Source organism: Protopterus annectens, chromosome 13.part0 (genome assembly GCF_019279795.1).
Source record: "Protopterus annectens isolate FY-2018-M chromosome 13.part0, PAN1.0, whole genome shotgun sequence".
Taxonomy (NCBI): domain Eukaryota; kingdom Metazoa; phylum Chordata; order Ceratodontiformes; family Protopteridae; genus Protopterus; species Protopterus annectens.
Window position 1 is genome coordinate 848,926,278 of NC_056747.1, and position 19,552 is coordinate 848,945,829.

Below are 19,552 nucleotides of genomic sequence, written 5' to 3' on the forward strand. Positions count from 1 at the left end.
TGTATACTGCAGGTAAAACCAGTTCATGTATATAGTTGTCAACAGCCATACCACTGTCCAAACTAAAGCAATAGGGTAGTGTACTAATACTTATAAGGAACAGATAACAGCACTGACTAGGAAAGTAATGCGAACCACAGAAATATACTAATTGTTAATTGACATCTCCGCCCCACCATATCTGCAACAATAAACTAAATACCCAACTCAATTGGTACATGCTGACTTAACTGTAATGTTGGGACATATGTCCTATAGTTTGATAATTATTTAAATCTGTTTCTATGCATGTGCTATGTTGAAATACTCCAACATTGGTGGCATGGTGCCATCAATGTACCTGCTTGCTGTTGTAATTACCATTGTGGTCCCATATATGCATGTGTTCTGTTTGCTATGCAACTGTTCCATATCTGGTGTCTGGGTTAATGGGAATATCTATGCATGCTGTTATACTTAATCCTGGAATGTGTTGACTATTACTAACCTACATATGTTGATAAAACATAAACACCATAGCATGTATGGAAATGTGGATCCCAGAGGACCCACCTGTCCCACCTCAGCTGGCCGTGGCACTGGGCACCAGCATGTCTGTGTCCAAACCCAGGACCTCCTCATCGATTAGTCCTGCACCATCTTTGGGTGGAACCGCCTCAGGGGATGGGGCTCACCCCCCCCCCAGGAGCAGGCATGGACAGGAACCTGTCACCCATCACCAGGTCCGGGTCATGGTGCATAGCAAGCTCAACCGGGAGTTTGGAGATCTGTTATGCCAGCTCGAGGGCCGCATGTCAGGACTAGAGGATTGGCCTGGTCCTCTGACTCAGCCCCCAGCACAGCCACCGTCGGGGCTGTGAAGGTGCAGTGGTGACTGCCCATGCATGGGGACCTCAGTCTCACTGTTTCCACTAGGGGCTCATGGGCTTCCAATTTCACAACACCCCTCCCCATCAAGGTGTTTACCCCTCCATGTGTCATATACCACCCCTGTATGTGTCTTGTTTGTCTTCTCTGTTAACCTACCCAACTTACCCCTCCAAATATACCTACTATCCCTCCCCAACATCCCACTCTCACCTGGAAAAAAAAAGGGCAGTCTGTTCCCCCCAAAAATACCTCGCCCCATACATAGCTGTCCATTTCACATGTGTCCACTGGACTCATGTAATCTGGTCTAATTGGCATCACAACATATTATTCTTGCCCTCACCCCTATCTCAGGGGTTTGAGTGTCCAAATCTACCTCCAAATTCAGTGTATATGCACAGCTGTTGCTGTAGAAGAAATGAGCAGCTATGGATCTTCCCTACACCATTCCTGCACACCCCTAGCTATTTTTCCTACTGTCTTTCCCTCTTTGTGCATCCTTTTCACCACTTTCCTATCAACCCTTTTTTCTTTTCTTTTAAAGAAATTAGCACTGGAGTAAGTGGGAGTAAGCACTTTTAAGCAGCAGTAAGGGGGTTTAAGCCTGTTTGCCCAGGGGTAAGCAATGCCTACACAGGTTAAGCAATTTAGAAGCTAACTGAGTATAAGAAACTGTAACCGAAAGTTAGCAGTGCTTACCTCTGCGCAAACCTGCACAAACCCACTTACAACTGCATAAAAGTGCCTTAATCACTCTGTATCCAATGGCCCTTGTTCTGCCCAGCAACAAAATAAACAGCCTCTGCAAGTCTTCAACCCAGGACCCTGCACGCCATAGCGATTTACCACGAAGCCATGTCAGATATACATAACCCTGATGTTTTCACAAACATATCATCCAGCACAGCTACTCAACAGTACAGGAAATGTATTTAAACATGTAGATGTATGTGTGTGTGTGTGTGTGTGTGTGTGTGTGTGTGTGTGTGTGTGTGTGTGTGTGTGTGTGTGTGTGTATATATTCAACCCTTTGTATGTTAATCAATTTTATCTTTGTATTTTATTTGTACTTCTTACTTGTATGATCATTATGTCTTGTAACATTGTACTATGGAGCTTTTCTCCCCGGGCCTCCACTGAAAATGGGCTCTTTAGCCCAGTGGACCTCCACGGTCACCAAACCGAAGTAAATAAATAAATAAATAAATAAATAAATTATATATATATATATATATATATATATATATATATATATATATATATATATATATATATATATATATATACATGTAATGAACTTCAGCTGAACAACTGCTATGGACATTAGAGTCTGTCCCTGTGGGAAGTGGGCCATGCATGTCAACTGTGTAGAGCAGCACCGACTGACAACATGTTTGCCAATATAGTGTGTGGGGTGTAATGGAAGGGATGTATATTACTGTGGCCAATAGCTGATGGTGGACGTAATGCCATAATGATGGACATGTGGGTTCCACAGCCCACCTCTTGCATGACACTTGCATAACCTGTATTGTAGCACGCTGAAATGCCATAGGTGTGTAATAGGGTTACCTACAATCTGGCCCTACATATACCCCCCTAATGTTAGGCTGTATCCATATGTGGCACCTGTCTGTGTTGTACCAAGACAGAACAGTGCAGCTGTGCAAGAAGGAGTTTTGAGATTGTGGACCTGATGTCTGAATGTACCCCATATATAGGTATGTATATGTGTGTGTATATATATATATATATATATATATATATATATATATATATATATATATATATACATGTATGTCCACAGATATACAGATACCCATATGTAGACATATATATAAACACATATATACATCATATATATTTACACATATATAGATATATATCTATATGCACATGTCTACATATATACAAACACACACACACACACATATATGTATGTAAATACATGTCCCCTATATTACCACCACAGTGCTGCATGCTATGTGTGAGGGAATAGCACACATAGCAATACACACAGATATATACAGCTATCAGTGTGAGCAACATGGACAGGTATGTCACATGTGAACCCCTTGTTGGGACCACATTGCCCTTGTCTGTGAGGTAGGGAATGGGAATATGGGGAAGTATGGCAGGTATAGTTGTGGAGGTGGTCCGGGTTGATAGATATAGAGGACAGCCTACAGTGGTGGTATATGACACATGTGGTGGGTAAACACCCTGGATGGTGTGTTTGGTCTGTTATGTGGAAGCTCCATGGGCCCCAATATGGACACAATGGGAACAATCCTCCTACCCACTGCTACTCACAACAGCAGTCCACGTCCCGAAGGTGCCTGGCCTGGAGGCTCAGCATGAGGAGCACATGGACCCTGTGAATGTGTACTGGGTGCCTCAACATGATGCAGCACATCCCACATGTGTCTATAGAGCCCACTATGGAGCAGACCCTGGACCTGACCTCGGGGGACAGGATCATGTCTGTGTGTGCCCCCGGGGGATACAACATCCCCTGAGGTGGTTCTACCTGAAGGTAGTGTTGGACCAGTACATGAGGAGGCCCTTGGGTGGGTCCCACATGTGATGTGGCCTGGTAACATGGGCAGATGAGTTTGGAGAGGTGGTTCTGCTGGCAAATATTCCCTAAACATGCTATTGTGTCACTGTTTTAGAACATATGTGGGTAGTAATAGTCTACACAATCCCAGAACATGTCCAACAGCATGCATAGATATCCCCAATAACACAGAATGTCAGATGTGCAGCAATCACATAGCAAGCATACCACAGGCATATATGGAACCATAGTGGCCCTGACAATGGCATGCAGGAGAATAGTCCGTAACAGGCCAGCAATGATAGTGTCCACACAGGGAACATGGCTACAAACACATAGCAGAAAGTGTGGTACAATACAATATCTGTCCCACTGGTAGGTAAGCTGTAGCCATACCTATTGAGTTGTGTTTACAGTTTGTTTTCACTGATATGGTGGGGGGTGACAGAGATGTGCATTAAGAACTGTCGTAACCTTGCTGTATGAGTTGCTCAGACCTGTTTCCATCTTTATGTCTTTCAGGCAAGATGTCACATGGATGGCTCCCTGCTTATTCAGCTGCTGAAAATGAAATAGTGTTAAACTATCTAATCCAGCACTACACTGTCCTGTTTGGCCAGTCTGCTAATAAGCAGCAAGAGAGGACCACCCTGTGGGACGACCTAGTCCGCAGGGTCAATGATGTCAGACTGCACAACTGCAGTTATGAGCAGGTCTGGCATCATTGTTCTGGCCTGCTTTGCAATGCCTGTTGGCATGCTGCTGCAGTCTGGGGGGATCACCTCGCAATGGGGGGCCATGCCATCCATCCCCCGTGACACATGTTGAGTTGCTACTCGCTAGCCTTGTGGCACCTGCCCGTCTGCACAGCCAACAACTGCCAGAACCCATTGTGGAGGTGGGTGCTACCCACACACCGGCTGAGGAGTGCGCAGGTATGGCCACAGGGCACTTCAGTAGACCACTGTTGCGTATGCATCCGCATCTGTACAGGTAGATCATGCATATCTGACATGTCATATATATAGTTTGTTGCTGCATAGTAGTAATAAACATATGTGCATACATGGTAGTATTGTGGACATGTACTGTTGATGTACTGTAATGCTGCACCCACCCTGTAGCAATGCCACAGGTGTGGCCACTGACTTCACATCTCCCATCCTCTTATGTAGGTCCCTCCAGTATACCACCAAGGCAGCAGCCTGTAGCTGGTGAGCATGGTTTATGTTGATGCTTGCCAATACACCAGACATGTAATGGCTATGGTATATTCCATGCACACATCTAACACACCTACCCAGAATGCATGCTGTACATGTGCACATATTGTTGCTGTTAAATGCATGGCATCACAGTGGTGACCATGATGGGGTATTGGAAGGGTATTTCAGACACCTGCAAGGTAACTAACATCGTGTCATTGCGGAATGTGTCCACAGGGATTAACATAATGGTGGGAGACATGGCCTACAGTAGGGACATGTGTGAAACATCACCCATGTACAGTGCTACAACAGTGTATATACCAGTAGTTCAATGACAACTGTTACAGATTTACACTATGGCATAATGTATTACTGTGGTCCACATTATTAGCTGGGATTAGGCAGTGACACGTAGTGTTCAGTGTATGGGGCACTTCAAACTGACACACATGTAGGCCTTACTTGTCAAGCACCTGCAAAAAGGCTGAACGTGGGGAGGGGGTGCCAGCATGACACACTAGTGCACTGCAGCAGGGATCCTAAGGATGCTAAGAATGGCTGTATCTGCACACAGTCAGGTTCAGGAACTGTGGCAAACTTAACCCTACCCCCACAGCAATAGTGATGGCAGTGTGTGAACACCAAGGGATGTGCACATGAGTAGACCTTGCAATCCTGTAGATTTGGGGGACATGTGTAGGGCAGACTGAACATACACTAGTCGATGCAGATGGCCCATGCTAGTATACCCCTGCCAGGAGTAGTGATTGCTGTAGTACACATAACAATAGGTGCAGCAAACAGTCATGATAATGGTGTGCAAACATATGCACACACGGAGTGTATGCATCATGGTCAGCATCCACACACCTAACACATTCCATAGACACTGCATGTGAATGTACAGGGCATATGTCACATATCGGGCTCATGTACTAATATATGTGGTGATGTGGTCCCTTGGCAGATCAAGGAAGGGTTTGCCATATCAATAAGGGTGTGTACACTCCCCATAGCCATGATATGGACTGACAGTTGTCAGTGTAATAGTATTGGATTGGTTATACATGATCCGTTAATGTTGAGATCTGTACACCAGACATCAGGCATTCACAAATGACATCTGTCCACATATCATCCCAGGTATGTGTTGCTGAAATACATAGGGGCTGTGAGCATTAGAGTTGACATAACTGATACAGTAATACACATTCAGCAATGGGTTGTACACCTGTGAGGTTTGGTAAACACTACATGGCAGGGTGCAGAACAGGTGCACAGCAATATTTTGTGCATGGTTACAGTGGTATCCAGGGGAAGGGGCATCACCTACTAACACAACACATGCATCACACACATGTATACTGTTGCTAGCATGGATTGATTATAGCTGCACTGCATGCTGTTGTGCACCATATATTATGCATGTTGACAGATGGGTAATAGGAGGACTGTGTGTACTATCTTTGTGCAACCTTACCTGTATGTGTGTGCATGTGTTGTTGGGTGGTTATTTTGTCTGTACAGTGACTCTGGTGAAGTGGAGGGAGGTTGATGCATGTAGGATGCATGTGTGCATGTGTGTGTGTTTGTGTGGGTGTCCATGTATGCACATGCGTGATTGTGGGGTTGTTCATACAGCAGTACTTCCCTTTGGGATTGTGCAGTACATGGACTTGGACTGACACATGACACACCCGGAATACTTGTCATGTATGTAATCACAGGACACCTGATAGTATAATAAAGTCTGTAGCATGGAACATGCATTGGGATGGAAGGTAGACACCAGGTATACCCTTAATATAGCATTCAGCAGAGAGGTGACTGACAACTCACGTGTGCAGCACTACAGATGCATTGGGGAATTACTAGTCAACACCAGGGAGTGTATCCATATATTACAGTTGTCACATGATAGGTTAATTGAGCAGCATATCTGGCATGTACTGAGCAATACTTACACATGACACTCCGGTGCGTGAAATTATGGTGTGAACATAGTAGCCCCTCACAGATAGGGGCCATGCTCATGATGTCCAGACATACACAGGGTGAACACTGAATGACAGCAGTGAGGCCATGTAAAACCACTCCACTCAGGTCAGGGAGGTAATGGAGTAACAGGTCTTGTGTTGTGATCACTTGTCTAGGCATTTAGAGGAATGATACGTTAATGAGTGGTATTAATGAGTGTATGTTGCCAACTGTGATGCAGGATGGAGAACACATGGGAATAAATGTGAGACTGTCTGTAAAGTCACGGACAGGTAGGTATTAAGGTAGTGTGTGTGTGTGTGTGTGTGTGTGTGTGTGTGTGTGTGTGTGTGTGTGTGTGTGTGTGTGTGTGTGTGTGTGTGTACTGTTATGCAATGCTGTACAGGTCTTAAAGTGCATTTCTTGTTTTCCCCCGTAGGTGGTGAAGTGGGTCAGGCTCCCTTCTGCATACAATCTGATGCTGGTGTCCATACAGACACCGAAGATGATGACAGTACTGTTGAAGCACAGGTGGGGTTGTCAGAGGCAGAAACAGTGCCATCATTTGACATCCCCCTGTCAGCCACCCTAACCCCGCACACAGTTTCAGTGCCTATACATACCCCATCACCAGTTGCCATAGCAGAGGGATAACTGGTAGTTAGTGGCAGTGCACAGGAGAGTGTGGTATCCATGCCTACTGTGTCTGGTCACAGCAGGCATAGCTGGATGTTCGGCAGGACACCACATAGGCAGATGTCCCAGGTGCTTGTGGTTGGGCTGCTCATCATCATGCCCCTGGCAGACGCGCCACAACTGGTACCACCAGATGCATGTTTCAGGCTGTCATGATGCACAGGCATGTATGGAACTGTACACCAGACAGGGCCTGAGGCTGCAGAGGGCTGCTCTCACATCTGTAAGGGACAACTTCCATGAACGGTCTGGAGCCATCCGTGCTTATACTGAGCTCATGGATAGATGGTTTGTTGAGATAATGGGCCTCATCGACTGTGGTTTGTCTGTGCTTGAACATGTGGTCGGAGTGCGGTGATGGCCGCCTGGACGTAGGCCAGCAACACCAACAGCTGGCGTCAACGTGGATGTGCTGGGACACCAAGGCACTCCAGTAGTGGCAGTACCAGCCCCAGCACTGCAGGAGGGCATTGTTCACACCGCAGCAGGCCACGAGCATGAGGTGCTGGCCAATATCAGAAGGGACCTGGTTCCAGAAGACATCTGTCATCATCAGGGGAGAGTAACACATCGAGGCCTGTACCTGGATCTGCCCATGGAACCCCTAGCAGGCACATTCCGCATGTCTGTGGCTGGAGGCAGTGAACTGCACACCCTGCCAGGTATGGTCTGCAGCTGTCCAACACCTGCATAGGGCAGCCACATGGCAGAACTGTGTGCATGCATACCCACACACTATACGAACACACCTGGGGCTACCCCATACCTACACACCACATCACCACACCAAATTCAACTCATTACACCTCTCACCCACACACATGGTGTCAAATGTATGGCCCACCCTTGGCCTCTGGCAAACCAACAACACACCATGTGCATATGATGATACCTGTGCCACATCCCTGTCATCCATAACATTGATGCAGGAACAGGCTAATATGGTTCTGATGCACACGGTGACTGTACTACAGTGTAGCAAAGTACTGCAGTGTAACATGTTGTCAGGAGTAAAGTTTAATGCATACATGTCAGGTAGTGTAGCCGTCCAGCAATGATGCATTATAGCTGTTAGTAACACTGGTTGATTGTGATCTCCATAATGTTATCCATTTGTGTTGTAGGTGTACATGTGTCAGCAGGAGGATGGTCTGTGGTCATATTCCACAAGGGGTATGGCACTGTTGTGACACCATGGCTGTGACACATCTGGGGTACAGTTGAACACATGTCCCAGGTTTGTATAACAGTTATTGCCTGTGCCACATTTACTGGTGACCCGCTGGGATGTGTATAATCTGCAACTTGATGAAGACTCATCCACAAACACGCACACTCTTACTTGGCAACACTGGGACTAGACCCCTACCTAGGTATGTAGTGCTACTGAAGTGTGTGGGGTTTCATTGCACACACCACACAGTGTTTAAGGTGAGGTGTGTTCCAGCTTACATGTTACATGCAGAACATCCCAGAAATGTACAGTATGCTAATGGGGGATGTAATGGTTGTATATGGACAATACATAGTGTGACATACCATCATATACACATTAATAGACACATAATAGACACGCGTCCGAGAGACCTGGGCCTATCTCTGTTAACTAACTTGACTGTGTGTCCAATGTGTTACAGGTAGGCTGCACACAGCACATGCATAACTGGGATGGATTGTGGTATCAGTTACTTGTATGGTTGATGGTGACAGTGGTCACCATAACGTGGTACATGGGACATATACCAGGTGTACCTTGGTGTAATGACATTGTACATAGCACTGACATCCCCCAGTGCATATTGTACTCCCTGAAACCCATGATGACACTCTGACATACCCACCATCACACATTGCCCATGACTGCCATACAACCCATTGTATATCCCAACAGTGGTACTACAGGGATATGCATCTAATGCACATGCCACAGGCATAGTAGGGTGTTGCATTGTCATACCTCACCTATGTGCAGCAACAACAATATCTGTACTACTGTGTAGCAATGGGTATTGTAATAGGTGTATGTGGCCTTGGAATGCTGTACCCTACAGATATACGGACAAGCACACATACACACACTTGCCAGAACTCAATGGGTATCCCATGCCTATCCACCCATTTGTACAACATTGTTGTGCTGGTACTGCAAGGCTCATGTAACTGGTAGGGAGAGGAGTGTAACAGGGTACATGAAATGTCCCATACAGCAGCAGCCACAACTGACTATGGCAATGGGTTTTGCGGTGGTTGTGAAGGCCCTCATGGAATTCCCAAGTACAGCTGTACTAACACACAGACACTGCTATCCTCAGTAATGCACACATACACATGTGTCAGTACAGGGCTGCATCACTGCAGGTGGTCACAGCTGTCTACCTAGCTATTGTCCATGGAGAGATGGGTGGTATCCTGGCAGTAGGCAATCTACTGACAGACACCACTGTGGTGACCCTCAGGGTGAGAGTGACATGCATCAGCCAATCCTCTTGGTGCCACCTGCACATGGCCACTGGGGTGATCAAGTTGATATGAATGCAACATGTATTACAATGGATTCACTTTAGAAGCTCAAAATACTGAAATATCGAATTTCAGTATTTCGAGCCCATAAAGTGGAAACCTGAAAAGAATGAAAACTCAGAAGCGCAAAATTCAAAATCTTGCATACCGGATATTTTGAATAAGTGCTTCTGATGTTTCCCTGTGGTTATGGATTCAGGTAAGTGTTTATGTGTTAAGGGTTTTGGGTAGGGGCTGTGATGTGTGTTGGTGTGTTTTGTTACTGTGATGTGTGTGTGGGAGGTGAATGTAACTTGTGTGGTGGTGTTTTGTGTGTTTTTGTATGTAGTGCAACCTTGGAGTTAGAATATTTAAGTAGGGGGTGTGGGGGCGCAGCCCTCCGCATGGAGGGTGCAGGGGGCTTGCCCCCCCATGTTTTTATGTAGGACAGAGCTTGTGTTTGTGTGTGGGGAGGAAGGTGTGTGTTTGTGGACACCAGAAGTGGTAATTCAAAATCTCCGGTATGCGAGATTTTGAATTTCACGCTTCTGAGTTTTCATTCTTTTCTAGTTTCCACTTTATAGCCTCGACATACTGAATTTCTATATTTCAGTATTTTGAGGATATAAAGTGAATCCATTACAACACATGGTTAGTGTCTGTGATGGAGACCTGTACCCAAGCATGTTCAGTGGTGGTACCCGTGGCATGTGGTGCATACAGTGTGTTGTCTCCTATATGTGCCAGTTCTTACACAGCTGGGCAGATATGTCAGTGTCAATCAAGCATAGGTTGCCTGTACATATCCCAGCTGGATACCTCCCATCTGCACATCTGTACAGGGACTGACAGTCATTAGCTTGGCAAGTAGCTATGCAATAGGATGAATGTGTTGACAGATATTTGACAACAATATGTGTGCCATAACTACATGTTAGAAGCCCTCACTAACATGTGCTGTACAGACGGTAGTCTACAGTTACATTCCCCATGTTGGATCATTATCCTGTAGGGGATATATACTGTGACACAGCTCATACACCAAGGACACAACAGGGAGGCCTCAGAGTCCAGCTATGCCTGTAGGTGTGCTTGTTGTCAGTACTACATTTAGCACTCTACTCTTGCCTGGGAAAGCACTGTCAACAGTAGTACTGCCAGGATACACTACATGCCAGTGTGACAGCACATATCCTCGGCTACTACCCCTGTATGTAACACATTCACATGGATAACAGTGCTGTAAAGGTGTCATATACTTGTGTGTCCCAGACATGACACTCACACCCCTTACTACTGTAATGAGAGCACACGGGTGCATGTATTGTACATGGCATTGCATACACTTATTATAGATGTCATTACCCTGGTATGTTAATGGACTGGGTGGTGAGAACTGGTTACCAGGGCTAAGCCATGTTTAGCAGGTATCAACATTGCTCCAATATAACAGCTAAGCTGATTTGCGCACTGGTAAGTGAAGCCTACACAGAAAGCTGCTCAAAACAGCTTTAACCGCTCTGTATCCGACAGCCCTTGTTCTGCCCAGCAACAAAATGAACAGCCCTTGCAGGTCTTGAACCCAGGACCCTGTACACTATAGTAACAACACTTAACCACTATGCCATGACCACTGTGAAAACAGCTGTTGTTTTCCAATATATCTGTCAATACACGTATTGATTAGTATTGAACAATTGCCTTTACTTCCACAATCATGTAGTACTTGTTATTAATATGACTGCAGCATCATATATGCTGTTATATCATAATGTACACATATCAGATACATACGATGAGATACATCTGGGAAGGTATACACAACCGTGATGTTTACACATGACAGGAATATGGATATATACATATACATATGTTAATATATGTCTACATGTACATACACATGTATATTCATACATATGTCTGTATAGACATATTTATAGTGCATCATATATATGGCCATGTGTAGATCTCTTTGTATATACACACACTATATATATATATATATATATATATATATATATATATATATGTGTGTGTGTTTGTGTGTATAGATATATTTATATATAGCTATATATGTATGTACATCGTATGTGTACAGATATACCTATTTATGTAGATATATATGTAGATATTTATAACTATATGTGAATACATATCTATTCTGATATACCTATTACTGTCGATATATATGTAGATATCCATAAGTATATGTGCATATGTATCTATATCTGTATATGTGTAGACATATATTGCTGTGTATATGTATATATTTGAGTGTTTATATGTATGTATATATATATATATATATATATATATATATATATATATATACATATTTGTACATATATTTATCCATCTATGTATGTCGATATGTATATGTGTATATATCTATATAGACATATGGATAAATATATATATGCATATATGTTGACCATATGTCCAGAACATGGAATGGAGTCCTACCTCAACCCCAGTAGTCCCAACCTCTTAGTGCAAGGGGATATTAGGTATGTATTTCGGGTATATATGTAGACTGTTGCTACTGTAATAGGGGTTGTCTTAACAGACATGTTGCATGTGGGAGGTCAAATCTGCTTTTAACATGTGCGCCATTAGCTACTGACAGACATCCTAAGGACATCATAGTACAGTACCACTGCTAGCACAGTAATGATTCTGTGGACTACAGCAGAGATATGACCAATATATGTGGACAGTCTGGCACTATGTGGTCAGTCCAGAGGTGTACACATATCCCCTTCATGTGAGATATGTAGACCACGCCTCCCAATGTGGATGTTAATAGCCATGTACATGGGTATATCATTTTAATACTGGACTACATATGCCCATACAGTTTATGTATGCACACACGCCAGTCTGTCCTGACACATAATACCTGGTGGTTCAGGGGTCACATGGCCACATACTACCCAGTAGTTAGTGACGTACATCTATACAGAATCCCACTGCTTTGTCAGAAATACACAACAATTATGGTAGCCTGGCAGCAGTATGTCTTGCAAATAACTGGGAATATCAGCACACTGGGTAATTACACTAGGCTGCTAGGCATGTCACAAAGCACTGTGCAAACTACAGACAACCTGCCACAACACTGGACTACATTGTGTATGGGGGACTACACATGTACCTACGATTATAGCGGGCTCTACATGCATGTCACAGCACAGAGTAATAGACACCTTTGTGAAAGTGCATACTCACAACCAGTGTAAACACAGCCACATATGGTACACATGTTTAATATGACACTATATGGACTGTCTGAATAACACCATCCTCATATGTGCCACTCACACACTGACCCTACATACACTGGGTCATGGCACTGTGTGGTCCGATAGCTGTCTGTGGTATGGGACACGTGTGTGTCTGGCCCTAGAGACATGTGAGTCAATAGGGTACCATTCACTCGAGCAGCATGTCACATCAGCTAGAACAGGACTGACAACAATGACATCTACCACAGTCTGTGCACAGCCCAAGGTACATATGTGCAAAACACATACTGTTGACAATCACCCTAGGTGCACAGACTCACTGCTGTACACACAACCACAGAATGGCCAAGCTATGTCTTCAGAAACAACCCTTACTATACACAACATGTCTAGCAGTCTGATATCTGACTGGCTTGTTATCAGGTATGATGTCAATAAATAATGGTGTACAGGACATATGAACCACTTACTGCAAGACACATGTACAAAGGTTGACAGACTTGTGGTTGGAGCAACAAACACTGCCCCAATATTGCCATGTTGCTGTGATAACCTCATACATTTACTGTCATACCAGGGTTTGTTGTGATGTATGTCCTATGAGGGATATGAAGTCATCATGTACTGACTGCAATCCTCACACTATGCTTCTGCAGTTCTCAGATAGGTGTTCTGTGAGTAACACAAGAAACAAAAGGCTCCACACACTGCCCAGTCTGCAGATGACCCTACAGATGGGGGGTTCCTCATAAACATAGCACTGTCATGACAGGTATTAAAACATGTAGACCAGCCATATCCATACACACCATGTTAAACCGACATTACTCCAAATGCAGAATAGCAACACTTAACATCCTGTAGTCATGTCAGGCACATCCCTTTCCTGTGTGTTGGCCTGTTTCCACAGTGTATGTTGTTAGAGGTAAATCCCAAATCCATCCGTGATGCTGTTTGCCAAACACCAGATCTAGGTCCTGCTCACAGTGAATGAAAAGGCCCAACAACAACATGATGTGCCTAGATATTGGAGTGTGTTTCTATGCAATTGGCTATGGGAATGTTACCACAGCTGTTCCACATGCAATCAGCTAGAGGAGGGCTGCAATTCATGCAGAAGCCATCAGCTGATCATGAGCATCACTTACAAAACACAAGCTGCTGCCTGAGTAAAGCAGGTGCAGTTCTCCACATTCACCAGAGAGGGAGTGAGAGAGACAGACAGAGACAACGTAAGTCAGAGAGGGGGTGGGAGAGTAAAACCTAAGCATGTTTGTGTTAAACACCTACCAGTACAGGGTTTCAAACCCCTGACTGACTATATATTGCTGTCACATGTCTATGCAGTTATTGCATGTGCCACATAGCTTACATGTTGAGGAGCTGTCCAAACATATATGTGATGGTGAGTGACATCTGCAACAGTGATATTGTAGTGATACGGTAGGTATAGTACACATGCCTGCCCACATGAACAGGTGTCAGCGTCAACACAGCCACACTCTTTCAGGGACTCACACACATTGACACTCTTGGCAGGGTCAGGAATACACTTCATAACTAGTTAGTTTGCCACAACACAGTAATGTGCAGGTATCACATGCACCACAGGGGTTATCCAGAGGTTATATGGGCAAAGGGTATGTGAAGGTGTCTGACATCAGAGAGCATGCTTCAGTATGCCAATGGGAGTTGTAGTGTGTGTGAATGTGGTCGAAAGCATCATACACCACACACACACACAGACACAGGGTGCCAGTACTGACATGCATGCATTGCTTCACAGGTGTGTAGTGGTTGACTGTGCCAGAAGGCTATACAAGGCTAGATGAAGGGTATACCTTGGCATCAGGACACATGACAATGGTCTGCAGTGTGGCTTAGTATTGTAGTGTCTGGATTGGCTCACACAGGTGGGTATTGTCTTCACCATCCAGTCACCTGGATAACTATTGTGTGTGGCAATTGCTGTGCAATACTTGCCATGTATGTGTTCTTTATTCCATGACATAGATGCTGTCTGCGATGTGCACACATCCCACATGCATGTACGGTGACATGTGGAACTGTACCTGGGGTGTCTGGCCCATGTCGTGTACACAGATTGTTATCATCAGATGTGCCAGTCCTAGCCTCATGTGGCGGGAACTGGTAATGGGCAGCAGGTTGACCCTGCACCTATATTGATAGCATGATAGAGGTATTCTCTGGTGTTAGTGGCATCTGTCCATACAGGGCATGTGTTTAAGACATGGTATGTCCTTTGTGGGTCTCATTTGATGGCAACACAGGTGTTGCAGGCATCCAGTGGGGAACATAGTGAAGGCGCACTGTCTGCATGTACGTGTCTATTGTACTGATTTACAGGGTGCCATGCCCTCTGTAGTCCACTGCAATCACACCATGGTTACTATCTGTGGGCAATATATAGGGGACTACCAACATAGCGGTTGCTGCTATAGGGGATTACCAACATAGCGGTTGCTGCCTTGGCAAGTGTGTTTGTGTATGAGACATGGGTTGAGAGTGTTCTCTGGGTAATACAAGGGTTGCTAACTTTGTTTGCCAGGCCTTGATGTCACATGTAGGGGTATGGATTGGCACCCCAGCCTCTCGGCTATTTCACATCTGTTATCCTTGTAAGTTGGACATTGTGGCATATAATAGAGCCACCATATAAGAAATTTGCAAAACCTGCTCCACAATGTGTCCAGTTGTTACACACTCACAGCCACCTCCACACAAGATACGAATGACAAATACAGACACACACACTCACACACACGCACACACAAACACACACACACACACACACACACACACACACACACACACATACACACACACTTACCATGTGCAGGATTAGAATTCCTACCTAACTAGTTTATTACACTGCAGCATTACGCAGTTATAGGACGCACCATGGAGATTACTGGAATGCTCCTTCACCAAAGGTGTATTTCACTGTAAATGACATCAGCAGGCTTGCCAAAGAAGGTCAATGGAGGTTGTAATGACTGTGAATGGCCTCAAAAGCATTGCATCCTACACAGACAAAGAAACACACACACAAACATCCACACTTGTCATGTGTGGGAATAGAACCCCTACCAAAGTACTATATCACACTACAAATTTTCACTGTTATAGGACGCACCACACAGATTACTGGGCTACTTTTTCCCCAAAGGTGTATTTCACTGGAAATGACATTGGCAGGCTCGCCAAAGTAGGGCAATGGAGGTCGTAGTGACTGTGGATGGCTTCAAAAGCATTGCACCCTACACAGACAAAAAACACACACACACAAACATTCACACTTGCCATGTCCGGGAATAGAATCCCTCCCAAACTACTATATCACACTACAGCATGACACTGTTATAGGACACACCAAGGTGATTACTGGGTTACACCTTTCCCAAAGGTGTATTTCAAAGTGAATGACATCAGCAGCCTTGCCAAAGTAGAGCATTTGAATTGTAGTGAGTGTGACTAGCCTAAAAATAATTGCTTCCTACACAGACAGAGACACAAACAGTTGCCATGTCAGGGATTAGAAATCCTACCTACCTAGTTTATCACACTATAGCATTACGCAGTTATAGGACATGCCACAGAGATTACTGGGCTACTCCTTTCCCAAAGGTGTATTTCAAAGTGAATGACATCAGCAGCCTTGCCAAAGTAGGGCATTTGAATTGTAGTGAGTATGACTAACCTAAAAAGCATTGCTCACTACACAGGCAGAGACACACACACACAGTTGCCATGTCTGGGATTAGAACTCCTACCTAACTAATTTATTACACTACAGCATTATGCAGTTATAGGATATACCAAAGAGATTACTGGGCTGCTCCTTTCCCAAAGGGGTATTTCAAAGTGAATGACATCAGCAGGCTTGTCATAGTAGGGCTATGGGGAGGGCAGAGTGTGTGTGTGCATGGGCCATAACCTATTCATCTAGAGGTAGACACACAACACCCAGACACACGCAGGTTTATATTCTGCAGGTACATTTATACAACTGCTAGATGACTACTGCCTTGTACAGTCATGTTGCACAGCTAGCACTTGCACCACAGAGTCTGTAATGCTGAGGGATACCAGTGGCTAATTTCTACAGTGAGTGACATTAAACAACATGTGGTTGTAGCCATTTGGCTGTGTGCTGGGTGGGACAGGCCTCATGATGGAAGGCTCTTTGTCACTGTCACTTGTTTCCACACATCTATGTATGTGTACTTTAGGCATATTATAGTGTTGTCCTTGGATATATGTGTGTATTTCTATCCAATGTGTGTGCAAAGCATGACTGGTGCCTACTGAGGAGTGTATGCACTAACATCTGCAACTTTCAGATATGTATGGTCCACTGTTGGCAGACATGGGCTTCATTTGTTTAAGTGTGTGAGCATGCCCAGTATGACCTTTCAGTATGTTGTTGTCCGACATTGCCTTCATTTCTCTAAGTGTGTGAGCATGCCCAGTATGCCCTTCTGTAGTGAATGTGTGGATCCATTCCAGGTAGTTTGCACTCCATTGCAGACCTTTGTGTTCTACACCTACAGGTAGCAAACTGTTTCTGCAGGATATCTGTAGATCATTTGGCAATATGGGGTCAAACTGTGCAAGGGTTAGTGTGTACTGTAGCTGATTGTGTCTGTGCTGCTTCTGCTACATGGTACTGGTGTTAGCAGAGATATTCAGACATGTGTACTGTTATACACTGTGATGTTTTATGTCCTCAAGTGCTGTCAGGTGGACATTTTTTCTCACAGTAATGTCCTGGGGAACACAGGGTGAATGCAGCTGTGTCCAGTATTGTGGTCAAACGTCTACATATTCATGGAAAGTTATGCCATTCTAGAGGGGGAGCTGCAGACACTTGCTGATGGGTCTGTGTATCCAGTTCAGCACCTTGGTACAGTGCTGGCAGAGGATCCCATACTTGTACATCCGTCGACATGACAGTATGGCCTTATCTTGCTGTGGCAATACCTCACAGCTGTACAGATTCACACAGCTTACCCAGAGGCAGGGGTCATAAGTCAGGACATTACTGCTATTGTAGTGTATGGGCAGGTTTGTAGCCACTCATTTTTGTGTTTGCAGCCGGGGATAGTATGTGCACACGGCTGTGTGTCAGACCTTGCACATTCCATGCTGCCCATGCTCCCACCCCCCTATTATTGTATCCTCTTCCATACATTATGCATACATTCTCTGATACTTTCCCTATAGTTATCACCTCAACACAGCTGTGTTTTGGTGTTGGTTCACAGTTCATGCAGTGGGATATGGTGGACATGTTACTGTGGTTTAACCACATGGCCTTGCATATGGCTTATGTGGAGTGTGTTATGTTGTTATTTGGGTGTCCATGACATAAAATACATTTGCGGTACGGGTGAGATGCAGGCCTTTGGCAGAGGCCTGTAGGCCATTTGGTGGTGATGCAGGCCAGCTGTAGCAGGCCATTGCATTCTGGCAGTCCTACAGTCCCGGACTGCCATACAGTACATTACCCTGGGGTGACAGGGTAGGTGTGCTAGGTGTTCATGCCAATACTTTGTATCAGTATTGATCAGGTGGTGTGGATGCTGGCAGTGTGCTACTTACAGCTAGGGATACACCTGCATGGGACACCTACACTGCATGTTGCATTCTTTCACTATTGCCATACACACGTGGGGGTCATATTGTACCCATTCCCAACAGCAGGGGTATGACTAGAGATGTACTTGTGGGTGGTGTTTGGGTGAGCTGGGTGCATGTGTGCTATGGACACTACTTGCATCTGACTCACAGATATGCATGGGACATTCCAGTTATGCTGGCTTGTGCAGGGACATCAGCCATTTCCCAATACATCAGTCCTATCACCTTTGTGATCTGCAAGTGTTTGGCCAGATGACATTGGTATTCCCTACTACAAGCCTAGATAATGTGATGAATACCTGTACGTACAATTCCAAGGGTGTGTCCATTTCATGGTTACACATTATATACTGTATGTCTGGGGTACTTTTCCCTGTGTACTGCTTGTATACCTAGTCCAACAGTCATGCAATGTCCATCTTTCAGATGGTGACACATATTACCACCATGCATTTACAATAGCTTACTGCTAGCATGTGTTATACTGGGGAGAATTGTCTTTGGCACTGCAGTTGCGAGGACTTGGCCCTGTCATCAGCAGTAATGGGCAATGGCCACCAGGTCAAACCTCAACATGCATACATACTGACCACTCTCACACAATATGAAACACACCCCAACCTAACACATGCATACCTGCATATTGTACAAAGGCTACAATCTATCCTGCTACCTTGGACACCTCAGGTTATTTGTGCTCCACTGGTATTATACCTACACATACATGTTACTATGTCTACATCAGATTGGAAGGGGAGAGCACACCTGACTGTTACTACATTTCTACATAGGATGGGGGGGCACACCTGACTGTTACAACGTGTGTACATCAG